Genomic DNA, 22,516 nt, shown 5'->3' with positions numbered 1-22,516 from the left:
CCAACATCCGAACTGAGGGTGTTGCCCTGATTAACCTGTGGTCCCTTTTCTTCTCTTAACCTTGTCATGTTCATATGAGGACAGGCACCTTTGAGCAGGGTGGTCCTCCTGCTGAGTGACAACCCTTGGTGGTATCATGTTAATATCATAGCAGATCATATGTCTTATCTATGGGGTCGCTGCTGTCTGGGTTCCCGTGGACAGAACTCAGTTACCAGACTGGCCCCCCCTAATAATGGTCCTCCACATGCCATGTGCCCGAGGTGGGGGACAGTGCTTTGACCTTGCACATTTGTAACAAAGGGGTCAGACTGGAGTCTCAGTTAACCAGACATTTTAAAATTTTAAATGAAATAAAACACACATCACACACCATTTACCATCATCATCATTTTAAGTGCATGTTTCTGACGCATCAGGTACATTCACGTTGTGGAGCCATTACGACCATCTCTAGAAAATTCCACGACCATGAAAGTCTCACTTCCACCCCCTCCCGAAGCCCTGCTGCCAACGACCACTTAGGTCCATGAGTTGTCGACTCTTGGGCCCCTATTTGAGTGGAATCCTGCAGTGTTTGCCCATTGAAGCTCTGCTTGTTTGCATCTGAATACATGTGAGGAAGAGGCTGTAGGAGGGACAGGGTGTGCGGGGCACAGATGAGCCAGGACCTGACCAGCCGCCTCTGGGGCCCTCTGCTCCCGTGTCTTGGGCTGTTGTCATCTGCATCATTGCTGTCCACGCTGGCAGCCCTGGGGCACTGATGTCTGAGTGAGTGAGACTCCTCTGGTGCCCCGCCTTCCACCTGCTCTTCCTGCTGGTTGGGGAGAGGGCTGCTAGCTGGGTGGTCTCTGCTCCTGCAGCAGGAAGGACCCTGCAGGGGGGACCCACAGAGTGTGGAATGCGATCCCTGGAGCTTGGGGGGCGGGCCACAGCGTGAGGGCCGTGATAAATGCTCAGGCTGCCACGTCACTGACAGAATGTTCCCAAGACCCCGCTCAGGAGGGAGTGGTGGGTGGCCCGGGACCCCAGAGACACCCCCTTCCTGTCCTGGAGCTCAGAGAGCGCATCCTCTGTGGGCTCTGGATTCACCCCGTGGCTCACGCCATCTCCCTCTGTCCTGTCTTTGAATGAAGGAAAATGATTTCTCCTGATTAGTGTCCACAATACAGGTCTAGTCCTGTCGATATTATGGTTCTTTAATTTAGGTGTCCTGGAATAGCATCTGTTTTTAGGCCTAAAGAAGAAACAGCTCACGAGTATAAAACATTTTCAGATGAAACTAATATTCAATGACTATGCTACTTCGTTGTTGAATTAGTCATAATTCTCCTGGTTTTAGATCTAATGTGGTGATTATAGAGGAGTAAAAATTTAAATCTTCATAATCTGTGTGTTCATAGCTTCAGTATCATTGATGACCCACAGGTTTTACGTTTAGGGAAGGGTTACTGATTTCATGTATCATGTAAAAGATTTGTAATGAGGATAGGGCAATTAAGATTCGAATGATGGCCGGTACATGGTCCTAATTGTCTCTACTTGTGCATCTATTGTGTGTACATGAGTAAGTTTAGTTGTCAATATTAATGAAATAATACAGAGGGCTAGAGAACTTATTTTAAAAGTGATTATTAATGTACGATCATGAAAATGTAAAAGTTTTTCCATAATAGGTGATGTTGCGTCTAGAAGGCCTAGCTGAAATGGATTTGCCATCGTGTTATACAGTATTTTTGTCTATGATTCAACTTTGACAAAGTTACATAACTTTTTGCTATTATCTCACTTATTAATAAAGACATAATAGTTATGGTGTTGGCTTGAAACTGGTTGAGGATTCAGTTCCTTCCTTTCTTATTTTAAATTTACATAGGTATGATCTTCAAGTATAGAATATGGTAGAGGGCATTCATGTAACCATTCTGGGTTAGTAGTCGTTAGTTCCTCTTCTGAAACTTCTCATTTAGATGCAAATACATCTCAGAATTTGAAGATTAGTAGCATTACTGCTGTTAATGAGATGAATGAGTGAAATATTTCTTGTGTGTGCTTGAGGGTAGCTGGAGTAAAGTCGTGGCATCCCTGAAAAGCCAAGAAAGTGCTGCAGGGGAAAAAAAATCATATTTTCTACTACAAATAAAATTGTGAAGTGAATTTTTGCTCATGTGAAGTGTATAACCTGAGGTTATTGGAAATCAGTGTACAAAGCCTCCTATAATAGTGAAGACTGCTCCCATTCACATTACATACTGGAATGTGCTACTGCATAGTCTGTATTGTGGAAGACAGTGTCCTGGGATGAACTGGCTAAGATGATTCCTGTTAAACCACCTACTGTAAAAAGAAAAATAAAGCATAAGTCTCATTTTGCTATACTAAACCATAATCTCTATGAAGAGTTGTTAATCAGCCACTTTTACTGCTAAAGGAATAGCCATAGTTATGGTAGCTGATGTAAAGCATGCTCATGGGTCAACATCTATTCCTACGGTAAACATATGATGGGCCCACAAGATAAATCCTAAAAAGCCAGTGGACATGGCTCATACTATTCCCATATATTCCCATATATCTGTCCCAAATAGTATGTCACGATATGTGAGATTATTCTGAACCCTGGTAGGATAAGAATATAGACTTCAGGGTGACCACGGAATCAAAATAGCCGTTGGTGTAGGATTGGGTCTCCTCCTGTAGGGGAAAAGAAAGCAGTGTTTAGATTTTGATCTGTTAACAGTATGGTAATTCCGGCTGCTAGAACTGAGAGTGATATAGTAATATGGCTATAACTAGGGCAGATCAAATAATGGTGTTTAATATTGGGATAATGGCTGGTGGTTTATATTAAAGATGGCAGTAATAAAAGTAACAGCACCAAGAATTGAGGAAACATCTACTAAATGTAAGGAGAAAATGGTGAGGTGGACAGAGGCTCCTGCATGGGCCAGACTGCCGGCTAGGGCTGTATATATGGTTCCACCGGTACCAGAACCGGCTTCTACTATTGCTGATACGAGTAGGAGTAAGACTGATGGGGGAAGTAGTCTAAAGTTTATATTATTTATTCGGGGAAATGCTAAATTGAGTGCCCTTCTCTTCTACGGAGAGAAGCCAGTTTCTGAACCTTCCAATCATAATAGGTATAACTATAAAGAAAATTATGACAAATGCATGTTCCGACGACATTATGGATTTGGTCAGCTCCCAGCAGCACTCTGTTGGCCTAGCTCAGCACGGATTAATGGACTTAAAGTGGTGCCTACTATTTCAGTTCAAGCACCAAATAATAAAGTCCTGATATCTTTGTGATTTGTTGAAAATAATCAGCGGTTTGTGAACATAGGTAAAAAAGGCTGAGCAAGTGTTAGACTGTAAATCTAAAGACAGAGGTTATGCCCTCTTTTTGTCAAGCCCTGGGGTGAATCAACAAATTGAACTGCAAATTCGAAGATGCAGACGTTGAGAACGGACTTGAGGACACGGTGGGGTGGGGAAGGGGAGGCTGGGATGTAGTGAGAGAGTGGCATGGACATATATACTACCAAATGTAAAACAGCTAGCTAGTGGGAAGCAGCCGCATAGCACAGGGAGATCAGCTCGGTGCTTTGTGACCACCTAAAGGGGTGGGAGGGAGGCTCAAGAGGGAGGAGATGGGGACATATGTATATGTATAGCTGATTCGCTTTGTTATACAGCAGAAACTAATACACCATTGTAAAGCAATTATACTCCAATAAAGATGTATAAAAAAATTTATTTTAGGGGCTTCCCTGGTGGGGCAGTGGTTGAGAGTCCGCCTGCCGATGCAGGGGACATGGGTTCGTGCCCTGGTCTGGGAGGATCCCACGTGCCGCGGAGCGGCTGGGCCCGTGAGCCATGGCCGCTGAGCCTGCGCGTCCGGAGCCTGTGCTCCGCAACGGGAGAAGCCACAACAGTGAGAGGCCCGAGTACCGGAAAAAAAAAAAAAAAAAAAAAAAGAATTCATAAAAGAGCTCTATTTAATTGACTTAAAAATACGCATTTAAAAAAAATACGCATTTACAAATCAGATATTTCTAATTGTAACAAAAAGCTAACCCAAATTTTTAGAGGAGCATGCGATCTAGGATTAATCTTCAGTACATGAAAATAAGTTTAAGTTGTTGACTTGATTAATAGAAACATGCCTTTAGGGTCATCAGTATGAAGTATAATACGTTTATTTGGTACCTAGGTTTCCTAAAAGTCAATAAGCTCATGCTACCTCTGTTACAAAATTTGTCAACAAGAAAATTAACTTAGTATGGTGGTATTTTCATAAGTAATAAAATTGAGATAAATGGGATAAAAGCTTTTAGGTGAACTCTTTAAAAATGATTATGCTTGGGCTTCCCTGGTGGCGCAGTAGTTGAGAGTCCGCCTGCCGATGAAGGGGACACGGGTTCATGTCCCCGTCCGGGAAGATCCCACATGCCACAGAGCGGCTGGGCCCGTGAGCCATGGCTGCTGAGCCTGTGCTCCGCAACGGGAGAGAACACAACAGTGAGAGGCCCGCGTACCGCCAAAAAAAAAAAAAAAAAAAAAAAAGATTATGCTTTATGGTATGTATACCTAAAAAGTTTCTCCAGATTTCGGGTAACTTGAAACTTTGGAGTTGTGCTAAATTAAATTAAATGATGGGAATTCACTAACTATCCAGATCATTTCCAATTAAGATAAAAATACTAAAACATTAATTGCTCAGCATGTCTAAATTTACCTACTTTGTCTTATCAGAGAAAAACTAAAGATATTTGGGTTTATTGGACACATGTCTTGTACCACAATGAGAAAAGAAATCACGCTATGAGAAAATGTATGTTTCTAAAGGTTGTTGAAATATGTTGATAAGCTTGCCAATCAGGAAACGCTGGTATAACAGTTCACAATGTACTGTTTCTTGGTTTTTGTTAGGGATTAAGGTTTTCAAGGGTTAAATATAATATTTGTAATTAAAGTTAGTAGAAATAATAAGGTAAACTTGAGTATTCAAGGAAAAAAAAGATGTGTGTTTTCAGTAAAAGGAGGATTGAAGAAAGAAAATGGATTTAGTTAATGGAAAATGAAGTGATACTGTCCTGAAGTGTCTCAAAGAGAGAGATATTCAACTAATTATGCTTATTTGGTCATAATTGACATGGGAAGCATTGTCAACATTAAGCCTTCTTTATGTCTATAAGTATATAGTGTAAATGTTCCAGAAATTATATGAAATTCCTGAAAATCTTGTATGTCCTGACATAGAATGTTTCTTTGTCATCAAAATCGAGGCTCACACTAAAGGGACTGAACCCCTGAGTATTAGGGAGATGCTCTGCTCTTTCATGCAAAGGCAACAACACAGCTGATGGCACTTGTAGGTGAAGTCCATTCTGTGTCTACAAAAAATTAACACCTCATTGTCAGGCTTTTGCCATCCTGATGTCCTTATAACATGACAACAGTCTGCTCCTAAATCAGAGAAATTAAGATGGGTCAACAATAGCTGTGAATTAAACAGTCTGGGATATGGGAAACCAAGACAGCTGCTTGGCTTTTCCTGGCTTCCTGGCAAACCCCATTTCTATTTGATGGGTTAAGGCCTTCCCTGGCTGCAAGGCTGATGCCCTCACAATGACAAGGAAACTGTTGGAAAATGTGTTTTCCACTTGGGGTATACTTTCCACAATCTCCAGCGAACAAGGCACCCACTTCACGTGACAAATCATATAAGCCTTAACAAAAACCTCAAAAACTTTAAAAAAATGTCCTCAATCATCAGGCAAAGTCACCAAAACTAATGGGAAAACTGGACTCAAGCAGAACAAAAATTAATTATATGGGATTGAATGAGCTTGTAAATATGATTATAATTTTTATGATTTTTTGTCTGAAATATTACTGGCTTTTCATCTTTGTTTTCCAGATATAAGGAAACCTTTCCCCTTAAGCAAAGTATGACTTACAGCAATTTGGTAAATTATTCCTTTGTGAGCAGAACTGAAGCATTTATCTTTTCTCTCTACCTGATTCCTTCTGAATGTAGAATCTCTTAGGTTCCTCACAGCCTTTCCAGGTGAAAAAGGAAGTCCACTTCCTGGCAGAAATAAGAACCTCAAGATATTTTGGAACATAGTTAGAGAGGAATCCACCTAAATCTGTAGGTATTGCAGGTAGAATCTAATGGCATGGCTTTCCTGGCTTTGAGAGGCCTTTTAAAAGTTCAATTTGAGATCCCTTATGAAAAGTTGCAATAAAGCCAAATTTCAAAGGGCCTATATGATCAGTTACACTTATGTAAGTAACCAGGGTAAGTGTATAGAAACCAGATTTATTCTTCAAACAAATTAGTCTTAATTTGACTATGTTTGGTCAAAATGAAGATAATTTATATAGAAAAATTAAGTTTCAGTGATATACCTTCGTGGATATTGAGGTTTTATATGTACTGAGGTGTTGTACTTAACTGCCTACATCCGAGATGCCACTTTGTTATGTCACATTATTGTAAAGTTTAATTGAATTATTAAAAGGATATTCCAAGCTTGCTTCTGAAGCCGATCACAGTGTTCTATCTTTGGATGAAGACCAGATGCTCCATGACCTGCACCTAGGAGACTGGGCATACTGGAAAAGATACCATTTAAAGGACTATCTCAAACCTAAAAGGAAGGATCCTTATCAGGTACTCTTAACTGGCTCATGCACAGTAAAACTGAAGGGAATTAACTCTCCAATTTTTATTTCTCACTTAAAAAGGGCCTCTGCATCAGACTGGTCTGTAGAGGGGACTGCTGACCTCAAGCTCACCTTAAAACAACCATCAAGCCAGGACGAGAAGACGATGACAACAGTGGACAGCTGACCCAAGAATCCGGGCCAAGCCTGTAAGACCCATCCTACTAGTTCGATTGAACTGTTATTTGAATGTTTGTCTCCCTATCAAAACTGAAAGTTACTCTTCTACTTCTAGCTGTACTTTTGCCTCAATATTGAAGATGGAAAGAAAATTCTTTAGTAAAGTTGTCACAAAGCATAGCTACTGGGATAGGCCCCTCATAATACCTGTCGCTGACTTTTCAGATGTTGCTAATGTTACCGCTCACCCAGACCAACCTCTCTCTGACCTAATCTTTCAGGTTTAAATTCTTCAACGTATTAATATGGCCATTCCTTGTCTGATACTATCTTCAGTCCCTAGAGACTGAGCAATACTTACCCCAGGACCCCCTCCCTCTGTCCCTTACTTAATTGAAAAATGTCTTAATAGCTGACAAATAGAAGGTATATATTTATTAGAATATTACGTTATCCCATTGTCTATACATCAGGAAATAAATGAATCTCCTTTCTCTCTTCATTAAAGAGTCAAGCAATCTGTGTTAGCAAAATACCAAGATACCAGTGGCAAATCTTTTGGGAATCTTGGTTCCTAATGCAGGAGTGTATATAAACAAAAAGATCAGAAATTTATCAGCCACCACTAGTCAAACAGCCAAAAAGACTGCACTGCAGCACAACAGATATCCCTATATTCCTTAGCCCAGGTAGTATTAGATAACTGGGTTGCCTTAGATTTTCTACTGGTATTTGTGCTATTGTTCACACTTATGGGTTAAATTTTTTTTTTTTAATTAGAATGGGGATAATAGTAACCTGTGTGAGCTTGTTATTTCAATTATAATTCCTGAGATAATGGTTAGTAGAATGATAGTAAACACAAGAGGGTTTATTAGTACTGGAAGGATGTAAACCAACATTTTTGGGGTATGGGCCCAATAGTTAGTTAGCTGACTTTACCATGAAGAATTTAAAATTCTTAAGGGTGGGTTCAATTTCTATGATTCTAGAAATAAGAGGGTTTTAAACCTCTATTACTAACTCTATCAAAATAACTCTTTGTCAGACATATTTCTTATGTTTGTGGTGGGATGCCTGATGTGATGACAGGTAGTGAAACTTCTCATACACATAAGACTAATGTTAGTGGTAAAAATTTTTTCATAAGAGATATATAAGCTGATCTTATCAAAATTGTGGGCAGGATGCTTGAATTCATAGAAAGGAGATTGTTAGGAGGAGTGTTTTAATGATGACATTGGCTGTATAGAATTCTAGCATGTAGGGGTTGTCAAATGCTCCTAAAAATAGGATTGTTGTGAAAATATTTATTATAATGATATTGACATACTCTGCTAGGAAGAACAGGGTGACTAAGCCTGCTACATTTTCTACATTGAAGCCAAATATAGGTTAAATCAAATGGGACTCTGTTGGTTTCTGCTAGAGTAGAGATAAATCACATTCTGGCTAGGGGTCAGGATGGGAAAATTAGTCACAGGTATTCTTGTGTAATAATTACTGCTGAAAGTGTAAATGATCATTTATCACTAGAACTGATAAGAGAATAATTGCTAGTGTTACATCATATGAGATTGTCTGTGCTACTGCATGGAGACCTCCGATGACTGTGTATTTTGAATCCAAAACGCATACAGATCAGAGGATGGAAAAAATGGCTAGGCTTGATAGCTAGTATAAATAGTACACCTAGGTTTATGTTAACTAGTGGAAAGGGTAGGGGGAGAGGAATTCATCTTGCGAGAGCCAGGCTTGAGGCTAGACTTGATGCGATAATACAGAAATTGATGAGATTGATGGTCATAGTGTTTCTTTAATAAATAATCTGACTGTATCAGCAATGGGTTATAATAATCCATAAGGGCTGACGATGTGTGGCCCTTTCTGGATTTGTATATAGCCTAGGAATTTCCGTTCCATTAATGTGAGGAATGCTACAGCTAGTAAAAGTAGAATTCGTGAAAGAATGCAGATTATAAATATTTCTGTAGGAAAAGGACTTGAACCTCTGCGGATAAAGGTTTTAGTTTTACACAATTACCGGGCTCTACCACCCTAACAAACCCTGTTCTATAGTGGGGTATGTATAAATTAATTGAATTGAGATTATATCATCAATTAGTTTGAAGACATTTTGTAAAATAGGCCTTATTTCTCTTGTTCTTTCATACTGCAAGAAATATAGAATAGAAACCTAATGGGATTACTCCAGTCTGAACTCAGATCAAACAGGACTTTACTAATCACTGAACAGACCGTTAATAGCAGTTATACTATTGGGATGTACTGATCCAGCATCAAGGTCATAAACCTTATCGTCAGTATGAACTCTACAATTGTGCTGCTACCCCTAGGGTAACTTATTCCACTTATCAATATTTTGGATCATTAATGATAAAGCATTTTGACTAGCTGGTCTAAATCTTAATCACTCCGATGTTTTATTCTCCAAGGTTACCCCAACCAAAATTGTTAATCCATTAAAAGCTATGTTGGGGCTTCCCTGGTGGCGCAGTTGTTGAGAGTCCGCCTGCCGATGTGGGGGACACGGGTTCGTGCCCTGGTCCGGGAAGATCCCACATGCCGTGGAGCGGCTGAGCCTGCGTGCCTGGAGCCTGTGCTCCGCAACGGGAGAGGCCACAACAGTGAGAGGCCCGCGTACTGCAAAAAAAAAAGCTATGTTGGAGGCTTTCAAGACGGCAGAGTGGAAGGACCTTGAGCTTACCTCCTTCTCATGAACATACCAATATCACAACTGACTGCTGAACAACCATTGATTACAAAAAAGACTGGAACCTACCAAAAAACATCTACATCTAAAGGCATAAAGAAGAGACCACAATGAGATGGTAGGAGGGGTGTACTCGCAATATAATCAAATCTCCCCACCCCCGCCCGTGGGTGACCCACACACTGGAGAATAATTACACTGCAGAGACTTTCCCACAGGAGTGAGAGTTCTGAGGCCCCCATCAGGCTTCCCAGCCTGGGGGTCTGGTGTTGGGAAGAAGAGCCCCTCAGAGCATCTGGATTTGAAGACCAGAGGGGCTTAACTTAATGCAGAGCTCCACAGGAGTGGGGGACATAGAGACTTAACTCCTGAAGGTATATGCACCGGGACCAAGAGCAAAAGCAGTAACCTCATAGGAGCCTGGGCGAGACCTACCTGCTGGTCTTGGAGGGTCTCCTGGGCAGGTGGGGGGTGGCTGTAGCTCATGCTGGGGTCATAAAAGCTGGCGGCAGAAGGGGATTGTTCATCTGCATGAACTCTCGTTGAGGCAGACATCATTAGCAACAAGACCCAGCCCCACCCAACAGCCTGTAGGCTTCAGTGCCAGACGCCTCAGGCCAAACAACTAACGGGGTGGGAACACAGCCCCACCCATTAGCAGACGGGCTGCCTAGAGACTTCCTGATCCCACAGCCGCCTCTAGACATGCCCCTAGCCCTGCCCACCAGAGGGCCAGGACCCAGCTCCACCCACCAGTGGGCAGGTATCTGCCCTTCCCGCCAGGAAGCCTACCCAAGCTTCTAGACCAGCCTCACCCATGGCGGGCAGAAACCAGAAGGAAGAAAACTATGATACAGCAGCCTGTTGTCTCAAACACAGGCCGGACATTACCCTGCGGCCCCTGGCCCTTGGGTGACGAGAGAGGAGTGCACTGCTGGGACACACAGGACGTCTCCTACAGAGGGCTACTTCTCCAAAGTCGAGAAAGGTAATTAACCCAAAATGAGGTGGCAGAGGAATGTGTTTCAGATGATGGACCAAGATAAAACCCCAGAAGAACTAAGTGATGTGGAGGTAAGCAATCTACCTGAGAAAGAGTTCAGAGTAATGATTGTAAAGGTGATCCAAGAGCTTGGGAGAAAAATGGATGCACAGATAGATAAGTTACAAGTGTTTTTTAACAAAGAGTTAGAAAATATAAAGAACAACCGAACAGTTGAACAGTACAATAACTGAAATGAAAAACACACTAGAAGGAATCAATCAATAGTAGAGTAAATGAAGCAGAATGGATCAGTGAGCTGGAAGACAGAGTAGGGGAGGTCACTACTGTGGAGCAGAAAAAAGAATGAAGAGAAATGAGGACAGTTCAGGAGACCTCTGGAACAACATAAAGCACACTAACATTCACATTATAGGGTTCCTAGAAGGAGAAGAGAGAGAGAAAGGCCCGAGAAAATATTTGAAGAGATAATAGCTGAAAACTTCCCTAACCTGGGAAAGGAAACAATCACCCAAGTCCAGGAAGCACGGAGAGTTCCATACAGGATAAACCCACAGAGGAATACACCACGCTGCACTGTGATCAGGATGACAACAATTAAAGAGAAAATATTAAAAGCAACAAGGGAAAAGCAACAAATAACACACAAGGGAACTCCTATAAGGTTATCAGCTGATTTTTCAGCAGCGACTCTGCAGACCAGAACGGAATGGCATGATACTCTGTTCACTTATTTTAAGTGTGTCTGTCAGGCAAGAGCTGCTGTGATGGTTTACAATGATGCCAATAAAAAGTGGGTACCAGCTGGTGGTTCAGCTGGGTTCAGCACAGTTCATATATATCGTCATACATGGAAAAACACATTGAGTGGTGGGCAGGAAGATTCAGGACCATCAGGTCGTGGTAAATTGTGCCATTCCTAAAGGGCTGAAGTACAATCAAGCAACACAGACGTTCCACCAATGGGGGGACACTAACTAGACAGGTGTACGGTCTCAACTTTGGCAGCAAAGAAGATGCCAGTGTCTTCGCGAGTGCCATGATGCATGCCTTAGAAGTGTTGAATTCACAGGAAACGGCCAACGTTGCCTAGACAAAATTCACAGAGCTACCTGCCCAAGTTCAGAATGGCCCATCACGAGAAGAATTGGAAAGTCAAAGAAGGCAACTACAAGAACAGCAACAAAAGGAGCTGGAGTGGGACAGGCTAGAGGGAGAGATTGGAGAGGGAGAGGTTAGAAAGGGAAAGGCTGGAGAGGGAAAGACAAGAGCTGGAGGGGCTGGAGAGACGGGCCTGGGAAAGGCCAGAACAAGAGCGGCGACAGCAGCTAGAAAGGGAGCAGCTGGATTGGGAGCGAGAGCCAAGAATGGCAAATGCCGCTGCCCCTGCCTCTGTGGAGACGACTCCTCTGCTTCTGAGCCAGACTTGCAGGCAACCTCTCTGCCGGCCAAGACTCCAGCCCAGCAGGACATTGTCTTGGGACCACCTGCACCCCCACCCCCTCCTCCACTCCCACCAGGTCCTGCCCAGGCATCAGCTGCGCTCCCTCCTCCCCCAGGACCCTTCTGCCTCCTCCACTTCCAACCTCAGGGCCCCCGCCTCTGCCTCCTCCACCACCTCTTAATCATATACCCCCTCCTTCTCCACCACCTGCTTCTCCCCTCCCTGCATCTGGATTCTTTTCGGGATCCCTGTCTGAAGACAATCGCCCTTTAACTGGACTTGCAGCTGCAATTATTAGAGCAAAACTTAGGAAACTGTTGCGCATGGAGGATGCCTCCTTCCCAAGCGGAGGGACTACCATTGGTGTGAATTCAGCGTCATCTAAAACAGATACGGGTCGTGGAAATGGACCCCTTCCTTTAGGGGTAGTGGTTTAATGGAAGAAGTGAGTGCCCTGCTGGCCAGGAGGAGGAGAATTGCTGAAAAGGGATCAATACAAAAAGAACAAAAACAGGACAAAAATGAAAATTCAGAGTCTGTAACTTCTAAGGCCTCTTCAACAAGTACACCTGAACCGACAAGAAAACCTTGGGAAAGAACAAATACAATGAATGGCAGCAAGTCACCTGTTATTTCCAGACCAAAATCTGCGCCCTCGTCACAGCCCAGTGCCAACGGAGTCCAGACAGAGGGACTGGACTATGACAGGCTAAAGCAGGACATTCTAGATGAAATGAGAAAAGAATTAACTAAGCTAAAAGAAGAGCTCATTGATGCAATCAGGCAGGAACTGAGCAAGTCAAACACCGCGTAGAGAAACAAACTAAGGAGAGATAGGACTTCAATCTGGAGTGGAAAAAAAAAAAAACCCTACAAACAGCAACTGTTAATAACAACAAACCTCTACATTTTGTGAGCTGTAAGAAGAAAATGGAAATAAACAGAAGGAGGGAAAAACCAACATACTTTGAAAGTCTTCAGACATTACTACTCTGGCGATAAGCCATTTCCCTCCCAGTTTGTTGCTTTTTTCTGACCTTTACAACAGGATGGAAGAGAGTCGCATAGGAGTTCCTGTATCAGTTTTGCAGAAAATACTAAACGTATCAGGCAAGATGACTGCAATGAAATATTTTCATGTCAAGAGAAAACCGCACATTTTCCACAATCCATTGCTAAAATAAAAAGGAGAAAGGCTTGAGAAGTTTTTTTCAGAGAATGCTGATGAAGAATTTAGCAAGTTATGCTATTGTATTGTAAACGCTTCTCTCAGGTTTGTCTTCCTATCATATTTAATATTCCATGAATAACTGAGATCAGCCCTATGTAGTTAAGATCATAAAGTGTGGAACCAAAGGAATTGTATTTGCTTTCAAAGGGTGATATTTATAAGAAAGAGTCCTAGAAATGATTTGTCCAGAGTGAGGAATTTTAGAATGATAGGAAGTCTCTCGAGTTAGCCTTCATGCAATTTTGTAGATTCAAACATAAAATTCATCCAGAATTTAAAGATTTAGATGCCTTCCTGAATTGTTACAGTGCTTTACCAAATCTATGACTTCTACGTAACACAAACCAGTGGTCAAATGTAAAACAATATATTGTAGATTTACTGTAGGTTTTTGACCTTTTTTAGATTAATGCCTGCAGACGTTTTTGTAATGTAATTACAACCTCCACAAAATTAGTTTTTTAAATTGCAGACAGTAATGCATGTCAAACTAATATACAGTGGCCTTTTCAAGGCTTAGTCCCAGGGAAAACATTTTGTAGAGTATAGGGGAGTGGGAGGAAGGGAAGGAATAATTTTTTATTTAAAGTTAACTTCCGTACTATCTTTTTTCTCAATTATCTGCATGAATAATAATGAGGAATATTTTGTGACTTTGATAAATATGTTAACAGAACCAAGTACTTAATCTTCTACGTCATGTCTCTGGCTATTTGTATTTTAACTTCAGTAAGTTCAGTGGTCTGAAACATGATTCTGAGCTTCATATGCATTGTATCTTACTGTGGAACTCAAAAGTTCGATCCCTGAATTTGGCTATTATTATTACCTAGGGGCCCTGCAGTTTTACAGGTGTTCAGGTGCACGTTCCTGACTACAAAGCTGCTTTTGAATTTTTGTTAGGTTGAAATACTAAAAAAGTAACAATGATGGCAGCAATTAATGTTACAGAAATCATTAAAGGGAAAACGACGGGTCCTACATAATTTTCTTTTAATAGACTTAGGTGGTGGGAGGAAGGAACTAGATACTCTACTTACCGCCGTGTGCATGTGTGTGTGCGCGTGCGTGTTTGTGTGGGCACTCGTGTGTGTGTATGTTATCCACTCCCTTTTCTTTGAGACTTCTAAGATTAAAATAGGGGAGAAATCCTGTATGTTGCAATGAGAGAATTTTTTGAAAATTCAGGAAATCAGAAATTCTCCAGGCTCTCCATCCTGATTTATGCTTGAGTTGTTATGTGCCATATTTGCTTTGAAATCTTTGGTTATCAGTAGTTGTACTAAAATTTTGAAGAAATAATCCACTTTCATCTGCTTTCTAGATTTCTTAATCTAAATTCATAAGACAGATCTTGTTGATAGCATAGTTTTCTAAATGCTGCAGGTTTGCAGCCATTACCACTTCAAAGAGGTTTGAAGGAATTTTTTTTCCTTGTTAAGATAGTTCCTGTTTCTGTAGAAACTTCGTTTTTAGATTAATTTGTGATGGATAAGCTATCATAATTCAAGTATACATTCCTTTTTTTCTACCAACTATTCATTATCATCCAATAGTAAAGACATTAAAGATGCAGCAAGCTTATGAAGTATTAGTTTCTAAAAGAAATAGGCATTTTCATCTTTATTATTGTACTTTTGGTTATGCAAACACTTTGATATGAATTTTTTTAATTAAAGATTTATTTATTTTTATTTTTGGCTGCATCAGGTCTTAGTTGCAGCATGCAGGATCTTTCATTGTGGCGCGCAGGCTTCTCTCTAGTTGTGGTGGGAGGTTCCAGGGTGCGTGGGCTCTGTAGTTTGCGGCACACAGGCCCTAGTTGAGGCGCGCGAGCTCAGTAGTTGGGGCGCGTGGGCTTAGTTGCCTTACGGCATGTGGGATCTTAGTTCCCAAACCAGGGATTGAACCCGCGTCCCCTGTATTGTAAGGTGCATTCTTTACCACTGGACCACCAAGGAAGTCCCGATGATATAAATGTTTATGTCCCCCATAAATCTAGTCAGAAATCACTTTGGATTTTGTTGATTAAGTTAAACAGTCTATAGTAGGATAGAGTATTGGGTACAAGTGGGCCAAAGTAAGAGAAAAGACTACGATAAGAATGCTAGATATTAAAAAAGAAACTGGTTTATGCACTAAACGTTTTGTGCCTTGGTCTAATAGTAACATGATGTCTGTGTAAAAACGACAGAAAGAACCAGTGTTGAATCACGTTTTATTTCCTATCATTCTGCTTTATCTCAGATTGCTAAATGTGTTCTTTCCAAGAAGTTTTATCGAATTACTGTATACAGTTACTGTCCTGTGACAGTTTTGTCATTGTTAGAGATTTCAGTAATTAAAATGGGAAACAGAAGCTTATTTTCCTTATCAAAACTGTTACTTGGACCCACATTATTATGATGGTTTTCATGCCCTTGTACATTGGATGTCTTAAGCTGAGTGCAGTTTAGGGGATCCTTTCTAATTACAGGAAGGTGATCTGACCTGTGAGAAGTCTGTACTATACACTATGTAAATAGCTAACAACTCAATTGCAAACCAACTGAATGTCCAAATCTTAGTGCTTGTACTGAAATCTCTTCAGAAGAGTCATTATGATCTCAAAGTTTGTTTCAAAATTTGCAAGCATTAAGTGTCAAACAAAACTGAAGATGAAACACTAAACACTAATTCTTGTGCTTTAGGTGTACTTCCTTTTTAGAGTTTTTGGTTCTCTGCTATTTTTACTGTACTGTTTCATTTATATTTCCTACACATGAACTTCGTTTGTGCAATTGAAATAAAACTGCAGTATACACATGTTAAAAAAAAAAGACTATGTTTTTCCTTAAAGTACAGTTATTATTTTTTTGGATTAATTAAACCTCCATAGGGTCTTCTCATATTATTCCTGCCTCTTCACAGGAAGGTCAATTTCACTGATTAAAAGAGACAGTAATACTCTCGTGTGATCAGTTATACAGGTCCTTGTTTAGAGAAAAAATGACTATGCTGCCTTTCCACACTCAAGATACCATGACCATTAAACAGATGTCACTGGGCAGGCAGTGCCTCTAATACTAGAAGTGCCACAGGTAATGTTTTTTATGAAGGAGCAGGGTTTGTGATTGCTGAGTTCCTTTTACTTTTTAAAATCTTTCCTTAAATGCATGCCTGTGTTGGGTTTAACAATTGTTTTAATAAATAACTAGGTATTGGTTTAGGTTTATTTTACTATTAACTCTCAGTAGGTTAATGTTCTGATATAAGCATATGCAAGGAGCAATACTACTTGTTACTCATACTGACAGTATTGCTTCTATTAATAGATTAGTCCAGTATTAAATTAGGGTTGGTTTATTTACTATTGGTATTTAAGATGAATGTGTGGTCGACCTTGAACACTTTTGCAATTGGTGGCTGCTTTTAAGCCAAGTATTGTTTATGCTTACTCTCTGGGGAACTGTGTATCCTGATACTAAAAGCTGTACCTTTTTCGAATAACATTTAAAGTTATAATAAAAGTTATGTTTCTTAAGTAATATTTAAAGTTGAACTAAAATTCTTTTCTAGACAACCAGCTATCATCAGGCTTGTTAGGCTTGTCACCTTTACCCGAAAATCTTCTATTTTGCCATATAGGTGAGTTTGTTCTTGTAAACTGTTCATAAGTAGCTCATCTGCTTTCAGGTTATCTAACTTAAGTTCTCTATGTTAAAGTTTTCTAGTTAAATCATTATGCAAGAGGTAAGCTTTGCTTTTTGGTATTTTGAGTACTTCTTTCATCATTCCCTTAGCATACTTTATAACACCAGATTTAAATTTCTGTCTCCTATACTTTAGATGTTGAATGAATGTTTAATTCACTTATGGTAGTTGAATTCGGTGGGAAGTTTGGGCTAGTTTCAGTACAAAGTGTTCATGCAGTATGAAATCTCCTGGGTGTAAACCAGGTACTTTTCTTTAAGCTACACTTTGATTCATCCAAGCGTACTTTCCAGTATGCTCACTTATCTCCTCTTGTATGTTTGGAACTTATTACTGGGATATGAAGTTATCACTTTGAGGGGGGAGTCAGTGTGTGTGTGCGCGCGCGCGCGTGCGTGCGTGCGTGTGTGTTAGTTACAGTATTTTATATATTTTATGTTCCTGAGGTACAAAATATAGCCCATTTCTTCCCCTCCCAGAGGTTACAATTTGATCTAACGTTTTGATGTCTGATAATTTTGCTTACTATTGTTTACCAAAGTTTCCTGAGGATGACAATACTTAGGGCTGGTGAGGTTTATCAGAGTTTATCAATTACATAATAGGTTCCTCTAGAGGAGTATGAATCACTGCCAAGTCTTTTGACTTTTAGGTTGATGCGGGTAGTATTCTAGCAAATCATTTTATTGTTATAATTATTTGAATTTACGGCTAAGCATAGTGGGATATCTAATCCCAGTTTAGATCTTAGCTGTCATGTAATCAGAAATGTGAAAGTCACTTTCATAGTTTATTTTTGTTTTAGCTATGGCTTTTTACAGCTTAGCTAGGACTTCATTTTATTTTGAAGTAATCTTTAACACGCTTTTCACTGGATTTTTATTAACATGGGTTAATCTTATGACCAAGGTGGCTGACACGAAATTTATCAACCCTCATTAGTTAATATAACTTACTCAAAAACTTTTGTTTGGGGCTTAATTTTTATCACTGCCATTTCCCATAAGGGCGTAGTTAAGTTGTTTTGAGCTACTTTTTAGTGTGCTTGATGCCTGCTCCTTTTAATCTTTTTTGATTTAAAGGATATCCTCACTGGGATGCAGATACTTTCATGTATAATTTTATTTGAAATTAATAGAAAGGGTAGGACCGAATCTGTGGGTTTATGGCGTTAGTAAACTCAACTAGGTATTTACGGTGCCTCGCTTTAATTATTAAGCTTCATCATTAGGCTGAGTAGGATTTTGTATATATCATATTTATGTAATTAATTGACAATGTGTTAAAATAATTTTTTTCTTGTGGAGATTATTAAAATGTAATTTTAATTTTGTTTGAGGTAAATGACAGATCGAGGGAGATGGCTGTCTATATAAGCCTTATATATGTACATAATTCAATGGTATAGTTAAGAGGCAAGTTTGGAGTTACACTTACTTTGGGTTGGTGAAGTGACAGCAGTATGTTAGGTGAGTTAGTTGAATCTTATATGCTTTGACTTGTTTTGGGGGTTTGGCAGGGTGATAATGGTATATAAAGTATGAGAATTAGTGGGGTAGGGGTTTGATTAAGCAAGCTGTTTACCAGATATGAGTGTGCCTGTGTGGTATGTGTGTTACTGCTCTATATCCTGTGACCATTGACGCAATAACATATTATGGTAGATGATGTTGGAAAATAATACTCAATTCAAGCTCAGCTACAAGTTTCTCGGCTGTGTTAAGACCTCTGATGGCCAAAGCTGAGTCACAGCATGCCCCCCAATTTAAAAATACCAAAAGCATGAAACCAGTTATGTGTGAACATGGCTGATTAGCCATTAGCCCATCGAGGTATATTATTGAAGAGGAAAGAGTAGGCAATTTTAGGTGAGATGGTCCTGAAGTAATAAGAGCCAGATGCCAGATACAGTTCATTTATAGCAATCCTCATGGTTCATTGGCCTAGAACGAGGAGAGAGACATATTTGTGGATGGGTTGATTGTGCCTTGATTATTAAGCTCTGGTTATCGGTTATGATAAGCATGATGACTGGAAATGATTTGACTTTATGTGATATGTATAATTAATAAACATATGTCCTGTATAATATCAATCACTTCAATTACCCCTGGAATCTAATGTGAGTTGAACTGTTTAATGTGTATGTAATATCAATAGGCTGATGTACTTGTTTATATACATGGGATAATTCATTTATGATTACATATCATGTATTATGCATAAGAAGGTATATATACTTACACATGTGGAAGGGCACAAAATGCACAAAGTACACAGTAATGTTAGTTTTCAAGATGTCACTTTTAAATACTTACATAGTACTTAAAGACAGTGTTAATGTCCCATAAGCAAGTTGTTCAGGGAATCGTTGAAGTCGAATTTCAGCTTCGGGTGTTGATGGTGGGGATGGAGCTTCTTCCTCGAGTCTTAGGGAAAAATGTTTTCCTTTTCTGGTTTAGAAGAACAAAGTAATAAATATACTATAAAGACTCTTCATTTTAGGAGGTTATTTTCAATAATGCTTGTTAGTGGTATAAGGACTATAATTATGAGAAAGTATAGAATAGATGCTGTTTGTCCGATGATAATAAATGGGTGATCAATGGTTTGTCTTCCAATTCATGTTACTGTTAATAGGTCCCCTACAAGTACTCAGAATAAACGTTAGCTAAGAGGTCATAATGTTATACTTCATTGTTTCACTGTATGAAGTACTGGGACAATCAATCAAATTAGGAATGAGATGGTTAATACTAGTACACTTCCTATTTGTTGTGAATAGATCACAGAATTGCATATGAAAATAAGAGGTGTCATTCTCGTTTGATGTGAGGGAGAGTGCTGAGGAGGTTAGGTGGAGTATAACTTTCTCTACCTAGAAGGTCAGGTGAGACTAGTACTAGTATTAGTAAGATTACAAATAGGAACAAGGCACCCAAGATATCCTTAATTGTGTAGTATGGATAAAATGGGATTTTGTCCATATAGGATGAGATCCCTGTTGGATTATTAGAGCCTGTTTCATGAAGGAATAATAGGTGAAGAACTGCTAAAGCTGCAATAATGAATAGGAGGATAAAGTGGAACGTGAAGAATAGGGGAAGGGTGGCTTTATCAACTGAGAATCCTCCTAAGAGTCATTTGACTAGGTTAATGCCAATGTAAGGAATTACTGAAAGGAGACTTGTCATGACTGATGCTCTTCAAAAGGATGCTGGACTATTACCTTAAATAGTAGGACGATTCCGTTGTTTCATATTTCTAGGAAGGTGTAAGATCCATAACACAGGCCTCGCCCTACATGGATAAATAAGCAAACAAAGAATAAGAATAGGAAAGGTCCGTCTGCATATACATATCAGATAATTCATCCATGGTTTGTTTCGGTAGATATGAGTTATAGATGAGAAGGCAGTTACTGTATCTGATGTATTAATGTATTGTTAAGAATAACCCTGTTGGGCTTCCCTGGTGGTGCAGTGGTTAAGAATCCGCCTGCCAATGCAGGAGACATGGGTTCAAGCCCTGGTCTGGGAAGACCCCACATGCGGAGCAACTAAGTCTGTGCACCACAACTACTGAGCCTGCGCTCTAGAGCCTGTGAGCCACAACTACTGAGCCCGTGTGCCACAATTACTGACGCCTGTGTGCCCTAGAGCCTGTGCTCTGCAACAAGAGAAGCCACTGCAATGAGAAGCCTGCGCACCGCAACAAAGAGTAGCCCCTGCTCACCACAACTAGAGAAAGCCCACGCACAGCAACGAAGACCCAACGGAGCCAAAAAATTCAAAAAATAACCCTGTCAAGATTTGTAAAATTAAATATAAAGCAGGGATGAAATTTTCATCATGAGCTATTTGATGGGGCTGGTAGATCATTATATGCATTATTAACAATTCTGATTAATGGGTGGGATTTTAAAATGTTGGTCATTAGTGTTTCTATAGCTGAAATACAATGATGATTTTTCAGATCATTGGCCATGATTACATTGCATTTAAGAATAATGATGACACACATTGTATTTGTTTTAAGTACTATTTTGGTAGTTTTGTAGGTCTTTGTTCAAAACCTTCACAAATTTATGGCGGGCTTGGGTTAACTGGGTTAATTGAGTGGTTGTGATATTGTAATGAATTTTGGTGGATCGTTTTTGTGCTTAATGGTTTTTAAAATTTGTTTAAAGAGAAAGTGAATAGTTTTTGGTTATACAACAGCTATGTCTACTAAGCAGTGTCCTGAGGTTTGAGAGTCTAATAAAACCCTCTTAGGTATATTTCTTTAATGTTATGATGGACATGCAAATTAAAACCACAAAGTGACATCTATTCACATATAATAAATGATTATAATCAAGAACAAACAAAAATGCTGGCAACAATGTAGAGAAATTGGAACCCTTACACATTGCTTGTGGAAATGTATAGTTTGGCATTTCCTCCAAAAAGGTAAAATACAATTAGAGTCTGGTTCAAGAACTCAATGCCTAGATATGTGCCACAAAGAATTGGAAACAGGAGTTCAAACAAAAACTTGTACATGAATATTCATAGCAGCATTGCTTACATTGGCCCAATGGTAGAAAAAATTCAAATATCCATCAGTGGATGAATGGAGAAGCAAAAGAGGGTAGATCTATAAAAAGTTCCATATTATTCTGCCATACATAGAAATATAGCAAAATGGTGCCATCTGCTGTGGAAAAACAGTATGGCAGTTCGTCAAAAACAAAGTATGATTCATCACTTCCACTTCAGGGTATATACCCAAGAGGTTTGAAAGGAGGGAGTTAAACAGATATTTTACACCCATATTCACAGCAGCATTACACTGGCCAAAAGGCACAAGCAACCCAAGTGTCCATGGATAGATGAATTGATAAGCAAAATGTGATAATATACACAAAGGTACATTATTCAGCCTTAAAAACTAAGGAAATTCAGACACATGCTACAACATGTATGAGTCTTAAAGTCATTATGCTAAGTGAAATAACCCAGTCACAAAAGGACGAATATTATATGATCCCACTTCTATGAGGTATCCAGAGAAGTGAAATTGAGAGACAGAAAGTAGAATGTGGTTGACAAGGGTTGAAGGGAGTTAGTGTTTAATGGATGCAGTTTCACTTGGAATAAAACAAGTACAGGAGATGGATGGTGAGGATATTTGTACAATAATATAAATGTGAATGTCATAGAACTATATATTTTAAATGGTTTAAGTGGTAAATGTTATTATGTTCGATATTTAATCACAATGGAAAATGTGAATGAAGTACTGATACAAGTTACAACATGTATGAACATTGAAAACATCCTAAGAGAAAAGCTATGCAGAAAAGGCCACCCAGATCATACTCATCTTGTGTGCTTTAAATCCATCAAGGCTGTGAAAATGAGGGGAAGTCTCAAGACTGCTTCCAGAAAAAGAAAACTGGAATGTTTTCTTTTTGGAAACATTGGAAAAAGGTTTGGAAACATTGGAAAAAAATGGAAAAAGACATTTTCATGCTTTGGGGCAGGTGATGGAAGTGGAAGTGGAGCCAGT

General features: G+C 39.7%; 1 protein-coding gene and 1 pseudogene across 13 annotated transcripts in view; one reads left to right on the top strand and one right to left on the bottom strand.

Moving 5' to 3' along the window:
• Positions 1-370: 370 nt before the first annotated feature.
• The window catches only part of ZNF19 (zinc finger protein 19), a 56,990-nt gene continuing 34,844 nt past the window's right edge, over positions 371-22,516 (bottom strand). For 6 of the 13 annotated variants that reach the window (XR_009537087.1, XR_009537088.1, XR_009537089.1 and 3 more), the window contains 4 exons: positions 20,193-20,263; positions 19,282-19,416; positions 10,028-10,094; positions 7,032-9,522 (listed from right to left, as the gene is read on the bottom strand). The gene's annotated coding sequence lies outside the window, so the exon portion shown is untranslated. Of the gene's footprint in view, positions 2,695-7,031; positions 9,523-10,027; positions 10,095-12,665; positions 12,764-19,281; positions 19,417-20,192; positions 20,264-22,516 lie in introns of those variants that run through there. The other 7 variants (XR_009537082.1, XR_009537079.1, XR_009537084.1 and 4 more) reach the window with 4 other exon arrangements.
• On the top strand, positions 10,541-13,257 carry LOC132509637 (protein enabled homolog; annotated as a pseudogene).

The sequence above is a fragment of the Lagenorhynchus albirostris genome, chromosome 19, assembly GCF_949774975.1.
Source record: "Lagenorhynchus albirostris chromosome 19, mLagAlb1.1, whole genome shotgun sequence".
NCBI lineage: Eukaryota > Metazoa > Chordata > Mammalia > Artiodactyla > Delphinidae > Lagenorhynchus > Lagenorhynchus albirostris.
This window is presented reverse-complemented; position numbering and strand designations above follow the sequence as displayed.